Here is a 16,373-nt window from a genome sequence, read left to right as displayed (position 1 = left end):
TAAAAATCGCACAGCCATGAAGCCTGAGCTACAGGAATTGGAAGATAAGGTAAAGAAACAATCTTTATTACTGGAAAAGTTGAAAGATAGAAGCGGAGTGTTTAAAGAAAAATTTGATAATGAGAGGAGATTTGCCAGCCAAGCATCAGCAAGTTCTGTGGATCAGCAGCCTCAGTTAATGGATGACCAGGCTCCATCTGCCTCTGCACCTCTCCCCCCATGCCAGAACTGGGAATCGCCAGCGGCAACCAGCCAGGGGGTTGAGAGTGGGCATGGATCCCTGACATTTATCCAGGAGATGGAGTCCCCCCTGAGAGCAGATAAGTTTGCATTCACTGATGATCCATCAGAAATCCCTGTGGATGGGCAGAGGAGATACAAACCAGCAAAGCCAGTACTGGTGGAGAAATCCCAGTATACCATGCTGCCATCCAACATGTCTGCCCCACCTGCTGTAGTGGATGGTGTCCCAGGTGAGAAGGAGCTTTGCCTACAGCTACCTATTGGAGATTCTGCTGTGAACACAACCAGTACAGACATGCAGGGAAAATCCCTGACCGTGAAATCCCCGGACCATCAGGTGAATGTGGATGGACCTGCATCTGACACCCCAGACATGGATTTTGCTGGTCTGGCTGAGACCAGTAGTCCCTCTGAAAGCAAAATGGCTGCCAGCTCCAAGGAGTCTGTTTCACTTTCACCAGAGCTTCCCAGTGTTTCAGGGCTGATTGCTGGTGGGGGAGGGGATCAGCATGCTGCTGTTTTTGGAATGGAAGCAGCCATGGAAGTTACCTGCAGTGTTTTACCTGCTGCTGTGCTAGAACTGAATTCCATTTCCACAGCTGAAAACCCTGTCCCAGTGGAAGAGAAGATGACAGCTGAAACTCTTACCAGTGCAGCACCAACTATGGATTCTGCTGTGAAGACAACAAATATCCCAGCAAGTATTAAAAATGACAATAATCATAAAGCAATGAATGTGGTGGGTGGTGGTGAAGGGGATAATATTGCTGGGAAAAATAGAAATGACATTTCTCCCCCTGCTCAGCAGAGGAAAGATTTATCGATTGTACAGATCAATCCCGGATCTGTACAATCGTTATCTGTTATGTCTGTGTCGGATGTTTCAAAACAAACTGATGGATTTTCTGCTGGGAGGAATGTTGGAAGCTATGCTTCAGCTTTGGGGAGTCGCACCAGGGTGGGTGGTGGGGATTTGGTTAGTAATCGCATTTCAAGGAGGTTTGTTGGGGGGTTGGTTAGTGGGTATAGGAGGAGGAATGTGGTTCAGTTGCGGTGGGAGGGCGATGGAACGCCGCCAGTAAGGGGGAGAGTGGCCGAGTTGGTCTTGGAAATGGGGTTTAAAGCCTGTGACATTTTTGCTTTGATTTGCCCGGTGGGAAGTTATGAATTTGATTTGTCGTTTGTGAAACCTGAGAGTTTGGATCTCTTTTGGGAGAGATTTAGGAGGTGCAAGGGCCTTCAGCAGTGGAGTGGTTTGGTGCCAAAGGTGATTTCAAGACAGCCTCTGATAAAGTCGGTGACCATCTTGGTGCGTAACGAATCCATACCAGAGGCTGATTTATTAGTATGGCTACGCCGATATGGCGAGGTCCTCACTCCACTGCGGAAGGTCCTTGATGAGCATGGGATATGGACAGGGGCCTGGACAGTGTCACTAAAATTGGGGGTGCTGGGCGATGTAGTTCAGCACCTTCCCTGCTCAGCCTTTCTGGGTAGGGATAGGCTGACCATTTTCTACCAAGGTCAGCCTAAGGTATGTAATAAATGTGGTGATAAAGGCCACTTTGCATCGTCCTGCACCCACAAGAAGTGCTCACTGTACCAGGATTTAGGCCATTTGGCCAGAGAATGCACCCAGATTCGGTGCAATTTGTGCCAGCAGCTGGGTCATCCATATAGCCAGTGCCCAGAGGCACTGCATAACTTGCCAGGATTGGAGACTGAGCTGCAGAGGCTTGATAAAGAAGATGAAGCAGCTGAAGTTAGAGAGGAAATTGTTGTTGCCCCTCCTGTGTCTGTTGTGTCAGATTCTGTTTCCCCTAGTGAGGTGGTCCCTGAGTCTGTCCTTCCTGTGTCTGTTGTGTCAGATTTTGTTTCCCCTAGTGATGTGGTCCCTGAGTCTGTCCCTCCTGTTGTTCCTACATCTACTGTGCGTAGATCCTCCAGACTAGCGGAAGCTGCTGGGGGGGCGGGTATAGTGGATCTTCCCCCTCGGCCTACTCCACCTCCAGTCCCTGTCTCTCGACACCGCAAACGCGGCCAAGAGGGTGCAGGGGTGCTGGATGGTGGTGGGGTCGATGGGGTTGAGGGAGGGGTGTCCATGTCCCATGTCTCACCCTCTGTTGTGGAGGATTCGGATGAGGAGGGGTGGGAGAGGACAAGGAGGAAGAAAAAGAAAAAGAGGAAAACCAGTAAAGCGGTCGTTTCCTCCTTACAGTTAGAGCCAGGAGGGGTTCCTCTTGGCAACACATTTTCGGTTTTATCAGGGGAGGAGTTAGTATCCGATTTATCCACTTCTTTATCATCTATGGATGAGGGGGAGTCACATAGTGTAAAGAGAGCTGTTTCGGGTGATGAGAGTGTGGTGGAGGTTAAGAAACGACTACCCCAATCATCCTGATGGCAGTGCCCGCTCTGATAAAGGTGGCGACCATTAATGTCGCCAGTGTGAAATCTGCAAGAGCTCGTGATATTGCCTTATTTTTGCTCAGTGAGTTTGATGCTGAGATTTTATTTTTGCAAGAGACCTGGCTCAATACTTTGGCCGATGTCCATCTAGCAAAAAGGGAGTGGAGATGTGGTCCCTCCTTTTGGTCTCTTGCGGCTGAGCCTTGCAGCGGAGTTGCGGTTCTTTTTAAAACCGATATGGTAACGTGCCGGCGGATAATTGAGGTAGAAATGGGGAGATGCATGGTCTTAGACGTCTCTGTTAGGGGGCAGGACCTGCGTCTCATCAATATCTATGGACCGCAGTCAAAATGGGACAGGAAATGCCTCTTCACAAAGATCAAGCCCTTCCTTTTTACATCCCAGCAGGTTGTCTTTGGAGGTGACTTTAACACCATAATTAGGCCTGAAGACAGGGGGGTCTCCATAGACAGGCTGGGTTATGATAGCGTTTTTCTTAGAGATATGGTTAGACAAGCAGGCCTGGTAGATGTGCACATTAAGCACTGCCCTGGCAGCACGGGATTCACGTTTCAGAGAGGGAATAGTCAGAGTAGGATAGACAGGTTTTTTTTAAAGGAGAACTCTGCTTTCTCGGCTCCTGAGTTGAGGGCGGTGGAGTTCTCTGACCACTGTATGCTGTCTGTGACTCTGAATGCCTCGGACACTCCACCCAGGGGAAGGGGTACCTGGAAACTGAATTCGGCTCTCCTGGAAGATGTAGAGGTAAGACAATCCTTTGAGGATTTTTTTCAGGCACAGGTTTCTATTCTGGACTTTTGCAGCAGTAAGTCAGAGTGGTGGGAGCTTGTGAAACAAAGGGCGATTGGACTTTTCAAGGCCATAAGTAAGAAGAAGCAGCTTGGTATGTATATTGCCTACCAGCATTTGCGGAGGAAGCTTGATCGTCTTGTCTCGTATGGAGGAGATCCAGGGGAGATCTCGGAGTAAAGCTTCTTCTTAGGAAGTGTCAAAACGACCGGCATGCCTCCTTGGTTCTGGAGAGAGATTATGGGAAATATCACTCGCCTGATCCTTACCAGAACTGTAAGCAAGGCATAGCAGTTAAGACGGTCATAGGTCTGAGGGATAGTACGGGTTCCCTGGTGAAGTCCAGATCAGGGATCCTGGAGATCTTCAGGTCATATTACGCAGACCTTCTGGGAAGAAAGGACCTTAGTCGGGACAGGATGGAAAGCTTTCTGGATTCTACTCCAGGATTGGGAAATGATACATTGCCTTTGATGGATTTGACAGAACCAATTTCAGCGGATGAGGTAGTTCGTGCTATAGAGAAGCTGGCTACCAAAAAGTCGCCTGGGCCAGATGGGTTGACAGCTGAATTTTACAAGTGTTTTAAGTCCATTCTGGCTCCCTTTTTAGCGGAGGTTTATAACAGCTGTTTAGAAGAGGGTTCTCTCCCTCCCTCCATGAGGCAATCCGCTGTGATTCTTCTGTCAAAAGGTAAAGACCCCTCAATAATTGAGAACTGGCGCCCCATCAGTCTTCTCAATGTTGATAGAAAGATCTTGGCGAAGATTCTTTTTTGGCGCTTGTCGTCAGTAGCAGGCGATTTGTTGTCCAATCATCAGCACTGCTCGGTCCAGGGCAGAAGTACCTTTTCAGCAATTTTAGCTGTCCGGGAGGCTTTGGAGCGATGCAGGGCTGCTGGATGGAGAAAGTACTTGCTGGCATTGGATCAGGCGAAGGCTTTTGATCGAGTCAATCATGAGTACCTGTATTTGCTACTTGGTAGATACGGCCTGCAGGGGAGGTTTATTGATTGGCTGAAAACATTATATAAAGGGGCTGAGAGCTTCCCACTTGTTAATGGTTGGGTTGGACGGCCTTTTGAGGTTGGCTCTGGTGTGCGCCAGGGGTGTCCTTTGAGCCCCCTGCTATATGTATTCGCAATCGACCCCTTCATAAGAAGGTTAGAGAGTGGATCGTTGTGTGGGGTGCCTTTGGGCATTGCTGGTGTGCCGCCTTTGAAGGTCGTGGCCTATGCCGATGATGTGTCTGTTATTATCTCTGGGATGGAGGAGGCGCAGGAGGTGGTCTCTGTGATAGAGCAGTACACTGAGGCTTCTGGCTCTAAAATCAATCATGAAAAGAGTGAAGTTTTCTGGATGGGTGAGGAGGGTGAAAGCTTCGAACTTCCGGATGCCTTCCCAGAGCCCCAGCAGGAAATTAAAGTGTTGGGCATCAAATTTGGTCCTGGTGACTATGGTCATCGAAATTGGGAAAGCAGGTTGTTGAATGCCAATGCCAAGGTGGCAAGCTGGAAGAAATGGAAACTTTCCTTGAGGGAAAGGGTTGACTTGATTAAAGCTTACCTGATCCCAATCTTTTTATATGTCAGCTTTGTCTGTATCTTGCCGGAATCTCTCTATGCAAGGGTGTACAGCTGCTTTTTCCAACTGTTATGGGGAAATAGGCTGAACCTGATCAAACGCAATGTAACTTACCTGTCCAGGCGGGAGGGTGGTCTAGGAATGGTCAACCCTATAGTTTTCTTTTCTCTGCTTTTTTTAAAGTATAATCTTGGTAATATGTTAGCAGAGACCCCGCCGGGATGGGTGGGTATTTTTCAATCTTGGTTTAGGCCTTTTCTGCGATGCTGGGAAGATGGCGGGCCAGTGAAAAGTCTGAGAGTCCGACATGGCAAGCTTCCGGCTTATGTTGCCCCGTGTCTGAAAATACTTAGGCAGTGGCAGGTGACAGTGGGGGATATCAAGTCCCTCCCCAGAAAGCTTCTGGAGAAGAGGATTTTGGGCTCTGCTTTCAGTGTGTCGCTGACCTTAAGGGATTGCCCAGGCCCCGTAATGAGGGAGGGGTTGCGTTTAATTAACTTAGGAAGAATCCCTTTGAAGTTTAGGGATCAAGCCTGGCTCGCTTTCCATGGAAGGCTCTATGTGAGAGGGAACCTGAAGCATCGCCCTGTGGATGATCGGGATTGTCCTAGAGCGGAGTGTGTTGGTAAAGTGGAGTCTATGGACCACTTTTTGCTCCAGTGTCCCTTTAACATAGAGGTGTATAAAAGGGTGGGGAGGGCTCTAGGCATCCCCTTTCTCTATCGCATGAGTTATGCGGAGTGGGTGTACGGGGCATTCCCGACTCGCTGGGATTTTGATTTGGATACACTTTTTCTAGTTAGTATAGTTGTCCGTTACTTCACGTGGAATGCACGGTGCCAGATTACCCTGCGGAAGAAAGTCCTCCCTGTCGAGGTGGTGGTGTACGATATTCTGGGTGAGGTTGGGAAGATTCGGGGTCTTGAGAAGGGCAGGGAGCCTCGAGCGGTCTGGATAAGGGCGTGGAGGAATATCAGACCTGCTTTTGGTGAACTGTCCATCTCTGGGTGAAAAGCTTTTTTCCTATGCTATTTCTTTCACGCCCTTAGCTTTTGTTAGTTAATATCTTCATTTTTGAAGAAGGGCTGCATGCATAATGGGAGTGGTTTTGTTTCTTGACCTCGCAGGTTTGATGTCTGGTGTGGTGGTGTGAGTCTTATTAAGATTATTTTTCCCGGTAATGATGTGTTTCATGATGTGAGTTTTGTTTTTGCTGTAAAGGCAGTCTTTATTTGAGAGCAGAATTTGCTATGTATTTTTTTTTTCCCCCCTTTTCATGTAAATATGTATATATTTATTTATGTATATTGATTTTATGCTTATTGATTGCAAGACTTTTAATAAACAAAATTGGGAAGAATGCTCCTTACATTGGTGATCAGTGGGAAGAATGCTCCTTACATTGGTGGTCAGTGGGAAGAATGATCCTTACATTGGTGGTCAGTGGGAAGAATGTCCCTTACATTGGCGGTCAGTGGGAAAAATGATCCTTACATTGGCGGTCAGTAAGAAGAATGTCCCTTACATTGGTGGCCAGCGGGAAGAATGCCCTTTACATTGGTGGTCAGTCAGTGGGAAGAATGCCCCTTACACTGGTGGTTAGTGGGAAGAATGCCCCTTACACTGGTTGTTAGTGGGAAGAATGGTCCCAGTAACCCCAGACCAGTGTGAGCCAGCAGTGTTTCTGATTGCTGTCAACAGTGTCCCCATTTACCACCACAGCAGTCCCAGTGCCACCAGACCAGTGTAAGCCATCAACAGTGTTCCTGATAACCACCAGGGATGAGCCCATGCCAGGTTTCAGCCAAGGAGTTGACCAGTGAATCACCTTTTTTCTATTCTGCAGGGTGTTGACCCACTCCTTTCACCATCTCCTTACAAGGTGGTGTGTATTCCTTCATTGAAGATAATACCGCTGCTGTTATCTTTTATGTTCTCTTATGTTTTTCTTCTTCTGCTTTGGGGATAAATTATAATTGAAGCATTTAAAGGGAGGAAGTGGAAACAGTAGGTGAGGAAATCATAGCATTGATTATCACCTGGAGAAAGTACAAGGCTCCTTAAAGTAATCAATATCTGCAATCAATATCTGCAAACACCAATAACAGGAAGCAGGATACTAATCAATAAATGCAAAGATCATTCTCCCAGTGGGGAAGTGTTTTTGAGTGAATGTCAGCTGGCCTCGCACGCCGGGAGGATTCATTCAAATAAGAATCAGCAAAATATGGAAATGTTGCCCTTTGTGACCACCGATTTTTAAATTTTATTTAACAGAAAAATGACAGGGATTCTGATTGGTCACTCTGGGTAACAATTTTACGACCCCAAAGAACCCATTAAGATACAAAACGCAGTCATCCTAGGCAAAATATATGTAAGCCCATAAAAAAAAATAGATAAAATACAATAAAAAAAATTATAATAATATTTTTAGCAATAACAATAATAACAACAACAATAATAATAACAATAACATTTAACTAAAAAATATAAATTCATAAATAAACAGACATAACAGAAAAAAATAATAAAAATGTTCACTTAAAAATATATAAATCAAATAAAAAAAAAGAATACATAAATAAATATTATTAATAATAATAAAACAATTCAAATAATATATAAATAAAATTAAAAAATTCATAAACAAACAGATTATTATTACTACTAATACTAATATTATTATTATTATTATAATTATTATTATTATTATTAATAATAAGAATAAGAATACAAATATATATAAATTAAAAAAAATTAATGAAAAAATAATACAATTGAAATAAAAATAAAATAAGAAAAGAAAATAGCAAAAATTAGATAGATAGATAGATAGATAGATAGATAGATAGATAGATAGATAGATAGATAGATAGATAGATAGATAGATAGATAGATAGATAGATAGATAGATAGATAGATAGATATGCACTGTGTATTATAAGCAGGTGCCAAACAAAAAAAAAAAATTTTTTAAATGTTTTCACATATTATTTTATCCACTTTTGCTTCTGAGTGATTTTTATCTCCTACAACCTCTTTGTAGCCACCTTCAATCTACATACACCCCTGTGATGGCTGTATGCCATTTTCCAGGCCCATGCCTGTGTAATATGTGTTAAAATGACCACCTCCAGTATCCATGTGACAGGGTGACCACAATTCTGACAAAGGGACAGCGTTGTCACCTTATAACAGGAAGTACCTGAACGAAGACCTTTATGACAGGATCACCAGGGATTATTTTAATGAATGCTGATTTAAAAATAAACTCTTGTTGCAGACCCTAATAATAAAAAATCCAACAGGCAGAACAGGAAACCTTTGTAATCACTCTGGCCGGCAGACAGAGTTGGATAATTAAGCTGGCCATACACTAGTAGATTTTCCAAGGAACATTCAAATGAGAATTCTTACGAGTACATTTGATGACATGACAAAAGTCGAAATTACTTTAGGAAACATTTGGTCTTAACATTTAGTTTTTGGAGTGAATGTAATTTCCTGAACCAAGACCACATTCATTGTTAGAAATTTGTTTGAGAAAACTTTTTTACCCCACTCCTTTGAGTTTTCTCATTGCCCGAAAATGAATGTTATTATTTTATAATAATATTACAATTAAAATATATAAATATAGCCGCTGGTAGATTAGGCGCCCACCAATGTGGGATGTGTGACCAATTTCCCTGGGTCAGGGAGGGTTCCACCCTTCCCCTACCCAGAGGAGGAGTGTTAAGGCCAAGATTTTCGGCCAATTGCCAGACAGAAGGCGTCGTTTACCTAGCTATGTGTAGGTGAGGCGCTTTCTATATTGGAAAGACTTAGGGCTCTTTCACATGGTCTGCCTCCGTAGGCGGATCCGTGCTGCTGAGCGAGGATCTATCCGGCGATCCCCGCTGAGCCGGCGGATGACAGCTCCGTCTCCGCTTGCAGTGCGGAGAGGGAGGTGTCACAGCCCCCGCTGCTCTCTATGGGGGATCGGATGAGAGCGGGCCGCCTGTCCGCTCTCATCCGATCCAATCCGATCCGATCCCTGAACGGATGGAAAAATAGGGTTTCCATCCATCCGGATTTCACAGACAGGATCGGATACGGATGGCAGCGGGTGTCAGCGGAGGTGTCTCCGCTGACATCCGCTGCCCCATAGAGCTGCATGGAGGATCCGATCAGATCCACCTAAAAAACTGACAGGCGGATCTGATCGGACCGCCCGTGTGAAAGAGCCCTAAGAGAAAATTTTGCTAAAGGAGTAACGATCACCTTTATTATTTGGAAGTAGGATTGATATATACGCCAATATGTAAGCATATCGGACTCAACCACAGCTACGACCAGGGGCAGACTGACAACTTTCGGCCCAGGGGGCAAGTACAAACCAGAGGCCCATGGTGCAGCGACTTGGCTCCCTCACCCCTACCTCCCTTCCACTCTCCCAATCCTCCTCCTGACCCCCATTCCAAGCTGGAGCCCTGCTCCAGATACTCTCTACTTACCGGCTGAATCTGGGTTCCCAACCTGGCCAGCAGGGGGAGCTGGGACAGCTCGGTTGGGGCTGGCCGGGGCAGAAGAGTCTCGCCGGCCTCTGCTCAGACACAGTTTACACCATCCATGCTGGGAAGGGCCTGCGTTTTGTCCTTGTCCTCAACCCGCACTCAGTAGGTCAGCGGCAGGGACTTTTTACTTTTTTACTTCCCTTCACCAGGAATTCTTTAGGCATGTCTGTGGCAGAAGTGGTGCAGCCTTTTAATGGGGCATTAGAGCAGCCCAGGGGGCAATTGCCCCCCTGCCCCCTGGCCCAGTCCTCCCCTGGCTACGACCCAAATATGATCTCTTTTTCAGTCTTAGAAGTAAGCACTTCTTACTTACCTAGGTCCTCAGCACCCCTCGCCTAAAAACCCACGAGGTGGAGATACAGATAAACATATTTTACAAAAAGAGGCAAAATGGATTTTTGACCAACAAGCTACTAGCTGAAGAGACAAGAACTCACTGCTCAAGGTGGTATGATTGCCTGATGACTCCCGGCTCGCCTCCGTGGAAACTTGATAAAGGAAAAGGAATTGGCAGCACTCCAGGTTGAGTCAAAATCCAGATTTATTGACTGGACATCCAAATATGACAATAGTGACAAGGTAGACGTGTGAAACGTGTCTACCTTGTCACGATTGTCATATTTGGATGTCCAGTCAATAAATCTGGATTTTGACTCAACCTGGAATGCTGCCAATTCCTTTTCCTTTATCAAGCTACTAGCTGGCCTAGCCTTAATATGGCTGTTTCATATAAACCATAAACCATTTCTTTGACTATCTCAATCATACACATTTCCCATTTTTATTTGTCGTTTCCCCTTTATTTATAAAAATCCTTCCCTGTTTGTTCTGTTTATGTTTTTGTTTTGGTTCCTATATTTGCTATTGTCATTATCGTGTTGTCAGTCACTTGTTGCTGTTATTTACAATTGCCTACTTAGGTACGAATGTATAATAATCAATAACTGTCATTATCTATGTAAACGATTTGTATTTTTTCCATTGTATTGTATGAGTACATTAGGACCTGTTTATTGATTGATATTTGTGATTTCCTAATGTTGCCCTCTCGATCTATTGCAGTATAACCTCCAAGTGCTGTGAATTCGGGCGCAAAGCAGGAGTTGGGACCATTTTGTCCCTAGTCTCCTTCCATCCCCTCCTGGGATATCGCGCTGTCCTAGCCGCAGCTGTGGTTTCACTGACTTCCACTGCGGTCTCGCGGACATGCGCAGTTCGTCGCGCCCGCGCCGGAAGTGACGCGGGACGCCTTTACGGCGTCTCACTTCCGGTGGGATCACTCCCATTTATACCCCACGAGGCATGGACGCCAACACAAGCGGCTACATAGACGCGGAAGTTCGCGTCCAAGCCCATGCTGCCTTAGAACACCACACAGGTAAGAATACTCCTGGACCTTTGTTGGAACTATATTTTACCATGTCTTGTTTAAGGGCTCTTTCACACGGGCGGTCCGATCAGATCAGGTCAGTTTTTTAGGCGGATCTGATCGGATTCTCCATGCAGCTCTATGGGGCAGCGGATGTCAGCGGAGACACCTCCGCTGACACCCGCTGCCATCCGTATCCGATCCTGTCCGTGAAATCCGGACGGATGGAAAACCTATTTTTCCATCCGTTCAGGGATCGGATCGGATGAGAGCGGACAGGCATACCTGGCGGCACAGTGGTGTAGCGGAAAGCACTTTCACCTAGCAGCAAGAGGGTCGCTGGTTTGAATCCCAACCACGACACTACCTGCCTGGAGTTTGCATGTTCTCCCTGTGCCTGCGTGGGTTTCCTCTGGGTACTCCGGTTTCCTCCCACCCTCCAAAGACATGCTGGTAAGTTAATTGGATCCTGTATAAAAAAAAAAATAAATTGGCCCTACTGTGATTGTAAGCTCCTTGAGAGCAGGGACTGATGTGAATGTGCAATGTATATGTAAAGTGCTGCGTAAATTGACAGCGCTATATAAGTACCTGAAATAATAATAAATAAATACCTCTCTCTTTGGGACTACTTTTGGGAACTTCAAGTATTATCCTCAGCCAGCTTGACTGTTGCCCTCTATCCTATTGATATAGTGATGTATTAGCCCTTTTAGCCATTAACTATGATGTCTTTAATCTGGCATAGATTACGCTACCTTTTGAAGATTGCTCATTAACAGTGCCTTGCTAAAGTATTCGGCCCCCTTGAACTTTTTGACTTTTTGCCACATTTCAGGCTTCAAACATAAAGATATAAAACTGTAATTTTTTGTGAAGAACCAACAACAAGTGGGACACAATCATGAAGTGGAACGAAATTTATTGGATATTTCAAACTTTTTTAACAAATAAAAAACTGAAAAATTGGGCGTGCAAAATTATTCAGCCCCCTTAAGTTAATACTTTGTAGCGCCACCTTTTGCTGCGATTACAGCTGTAAGTCGCTTGGGGTATGTCTCTATCAGTTTTGCACATCGAGAGACTGAAATTTTTGCCCATTCCTCCTTGCAAAACAGCTGGAGCTCAGTGAGGTTGGATGGAGAGCGTTTGTGAACAGCAGTTTTCAGTTCTTTCCACAGATTCTCGATTGGATTCAGGTCTTGACTTTGACTTGGCCATTCTAACACCTGGATATGTTTATTTGTGAACCATTCCATTGTAGATTTTGCTTTATGTTTTGGATCATTGTCTTGTTGGAAGACAAATCTCCGTCCCAGTCTCAGGTCTTTTGCAGACTCCATCAGGTTTTCTTCCAGAATGGTCCTGTATTTGGCTCCATCCATCTTCCCATCAATTTTAACCATCTTCCCTGTCCCTGCTGAAGAAAAGCAGGCCCAAACCATGATGCTGCCACCACCATGTTTGACAGTAGGGATGGTGTGTTCAGGGTGATGAGCTGTGTTGCTTTTACGCCAAACATAATGTTTTGCATTGTTGCCAAAAAGTTTGATTTTGGTTTCATCTGACCAGAGCACCTTCTTCCACATGTTTGGTGTCTCCCAGGTGGCTTGTGGCAAACTTTAAATAACACTTTTTATGGATATCTTTAAGAAATGGCTTTCTTCTTGCCACTCTTCCATAAAGGCCAGATTTGTGCAGTATAAGACTGATTGTTGTCCTATGGACAGAGTCTCCCACCTCAGCTGTAGATCTCTGCAGTTCATCCAGAGTGATCATGGGCCTCTTGGCTGCATCTCTGATCAGTCTTCTCCTTGTATGAGCTGAAAGTTTAGAGGGACGACCAGGTCTTCGTAGATTTGCAGTGGTCTGATACTCCTTCCATTTCAATATTATCGCTTGCACAGTGCTCCTTGGGATGTTTAAAGCTTGGGAAATCTTTTTGTATCCAAATCCGGCTTTAAACTTCTCCAAAACAGTATCTCGGACCTGCCTGGTGTGTTCCTTGTTCTTCATGATGCTCTCTGCACTTTAAACGGACCTCTGAGACTATCACAGTGCAGGTGCATTTATACGGAGACTTGATTACACACAGGTGGATTCTATTTATCGTTATTAGTCATTTAGGTCAACATTGGATCATTCAGAGATCCTCACTGAACTTCTGGAGAGAGTTTGCTGCACTGAAAGTAAAGGGGCTGAATAATTTTGCACGCCCAAATTTTCAGTTTTTTATCTGTTAACAAAGTTTGAAATATCCAATAAATTTCGTTCCACTTCATGATTGTGTCCCACTTGTTGTTGATTCTTCACAAAAAATTACAGTTTTATATCTTTATGTTTGAAGCCTGAAATGTGGCAAAAGGTCGCAAAGTTCAAGGGGGCCGAATACTTTCGCAAGGCACTGTATCAATTACCATTTTGGCTATATCTACTTATACCTTTAATGGGCTCCATCAAACCTAGGGTGACTGGCGGTGTACCCTATCTTCCTTTTTCTCATATACTGTACAATAATAATTTTTTCTTTAAAAAATTTTTGGGTTTTCCCCCATTATTACTATTATATATCTTGTCCCTTTTCAGAGTTTATGGGTACTACTATTTACTAGCCCAAACTGCATGGGATGTCCACCATCAATATACCTTGCTGGATATACCCCCTCTGTTGGCTACTATTACCCCTATCTGGTTACCACATGGGTTTGGTCCGATCCACAATGCCCTTGTGGCATATCTGACCCTGTAAAGGGTCAAATTTGGAGATTTATCTGCCTTGGAGGATATGGCTAGCTTGAAATCACAGATATCAAAGTTGACTGTCTCTTGTTGAAAGGTGAGCACTGTAATACCATTGAGTATCTATGCCTCGTATGACACCACACATGCACACTCTAGATTCATTTAGGTGTTTACTAGTGAAAAAATGTTCTTTATATTTGCTCATATAAATCTTTTTTGTATGTTATAAAGGATACCAATCAACCATAATGGTTCCTGAGGAATCCACTTTTCACCTAATTGGCGAAACGCATCGAACCTTATGAATCAATATGATTGCCCCTTCGCTAATCCTTTGATGCACTGTCAGATGCAACGTATTGTATATATTTATCTATTATGTTTTTACTCATTTAAATAAAGATTTTTTTGAATGTTTTACATTCTATTTGTGCTCTCTGACTGCCAGACCATATCCATTAAAATCCAATGGTTTCTAATCCACTGTAATCCCCTGGTCGTTCATCAATGACACAGTGTGATTATCTATATACTTTTGTTGTTCAAAATAATATTACAATTAAAAAATATGTAAATTAAACAATAAAATGAATAGAATAGGAATACAATTTCAATTAAAAATAAATAAATTATGTATAATAAATAAAATATAATAAAAATGAGTTAATAACATTATTATTTTTAATATTAATAAAAAATAATAATAATATTACAATTTAAATATATAAATAAACTAAAAAAGGGAAAAATAGACTAATAATACAATTTAAATTAAAAATAAATAAATTATGTATAATAAATTACATAAAATAAAAATGAGTAAATAAAATTATTATTTTTAATAAAAAATAAATAATACTAATAATAATAAAATTACAATTTAAATATATAAATAAACCAATCAATGAATAAATAAATAGACTAATAATACAATTTAAATTAAAAATAAATAAATTATGTATAATAAATGAAATAAATAAAAATGAGTAAATAACAATATTATTAATAATAATAATAATAATAATAATAATAATAATAATAATAATAATATTACAATTAAAATATATAAATAAAACAATAAATGTATAACATAGAATAATACTATTTAAATAAAAATAAATTATGTTTAATAAATGAAATAAAAATGAGTAAATAACATTATTAATAATAATAATAATAATAATAATAAATAATAATAATATTACAATTAACATATATAAATAAAACAAATGAATACATAAATATAATAATAATACAGGTTAAATTAAAAATAAATTATGTATAATAAATGAAATAAAATAAAAATGAGTAAATAACATGAATATTGATAATAATAAATAATAATAATAATAATAATATTACAATTATAAGTACCTGAAATAATAATAATAATAATAATAATAATTAAAATATATAAATCATATAATAAATGAGTAAATAAATAGCATATTAATAGTAATAATAATAATAATAATAATAATATAATTTAAATAAAAATGAAATATAATAAATAAATATTAATAATAAAAAAAATTAAAAATACAATTTGAAATAAATTATATAACTAAAATAATACATGAATAAATTTAATAATAATAAAAACAACAGCACAATAAAAATAAAATAAGATATTATTAAGATAGATAGATCGATCGATCAGTAGAATAGATGTAAACCCTAACTGAATGATATTTCATTTTCTCTATCCACTGTATATCATAAGCAGGTGCTGCTGATCGCCTACCTCTCCTTTGTCGCCACTTCCTATCTACATTTCCCCATCGTAGTTTGTGTCCCTGCCCCTCCCATACAGCCATTATGAAGGTGTCACAGGTTGCAGAAGCAGGGTGTGAGTGTCTCATCCTTCAAGAGACATCCTATGACATATCTTCCCAGCAACCAGGTAGGTATGAATTAGGAGTTTAGGTTGGAGTCAACCTCAAAAATCTCTAAGATTGGTTGCTGGGATTTTCCACCGTGACGACAAATCTCAGGTCAGTGGTATAGAGCCGGGTTCTGCAACAGCTGGACGGCCGTAGTTTGAGGATCCCTGGTATAGAGTTTTATTGCTTCCGCAAGCTCATCGTTAACCCCTGCACCACCCCAATAGTGAGATGCTGGGAGGTCCAGTGTAGAGGTGACCGTTCTGTAGCTAACCGGTCTCCCCCCCCCCACCCCCACAACCCCCAGGCATGCAAACGCAGGACAGTCGGTCGTACAGACAGCGTAGACAGAATGAGCCCCACTCCCTCCCAGCACTGACCTGCAGTCGGTGAGATGCTGGATGAACAATGATCAGCTGCTGCAGCAGCAGAGCCAGACTGGGAGTGGGGCACGCCTACTCATCTGCATAGTGAGCCCTGATTGGAGGGGGGCGGACGTCACCTGCAGGGGAGGGGGACCTGCATGGACCACGTGTGCAGAGGACAACACATACACCACATGCTCTATAGAACAAGTGATGTGCAATGCAATGTTCCAGATTTAACTGATGTGTCGTGTTTGCGCAATTTTTACATTTTTAAAATATTTAAATTTTTTTTTTTTTTGCTATTTAATGACGAGGGAAATTTTACACATGAAGGTCTGACTGACAGAAGACAACAACTGAAACAATGTTTCCAGTAGCAGCAGAAACATTGTACGTTATCCAATGAC

At 42.3% G+C, this 16,373-nt stretch overlaps 1 protein-coding gene across 2 annotated transcripts in view; it reads right to left on the bottom strand.

Moving 5' to 3' along the window:
• The window catches only part of DKK3 (dickkopf WNT signaling pathway inhibitor 3), a 96,667-nt gene extending 80,561 nt beyond the window's left edge, over nucleotides 1–16,106 (bottom strand). Inside the window, exon 1 of one of the 2 annotated variants that reach the window (XM_082270294.1) lies at nucleotides 15,979–16,106. The gene's annotated coding sequence lies outside the window, so the exon portion shown is untranslated. Of the gene's footprint in view, nucleotides 1–15,397; nucleotides 15,516–15,978 lie in introns of those variants that run through there. The other variant, XM_082270295.1, reaches the window with a different exon arrangement.
• Nucleotides 16,107–16,373: the final 267 nt, after the last annotated feature.

Source organism: Pelophylax lessonae (assembly GCF_965119305.1).
Source record: "Pelophylax lessonae genome assembly, chromosome: 10".
In the NCBI taxonomy this organism is placed as follows: domain Eukaryota; kingdom Metazoa; phylum Chordata; class Amphibia; order Anura; family Ranidae; genus Pelophylax; species Pelophylax lessonae.
Note: the sequence above shows the minus strand (reverse complement) of the source record. Positions and strands in the feature narration are given on the sequence as shown.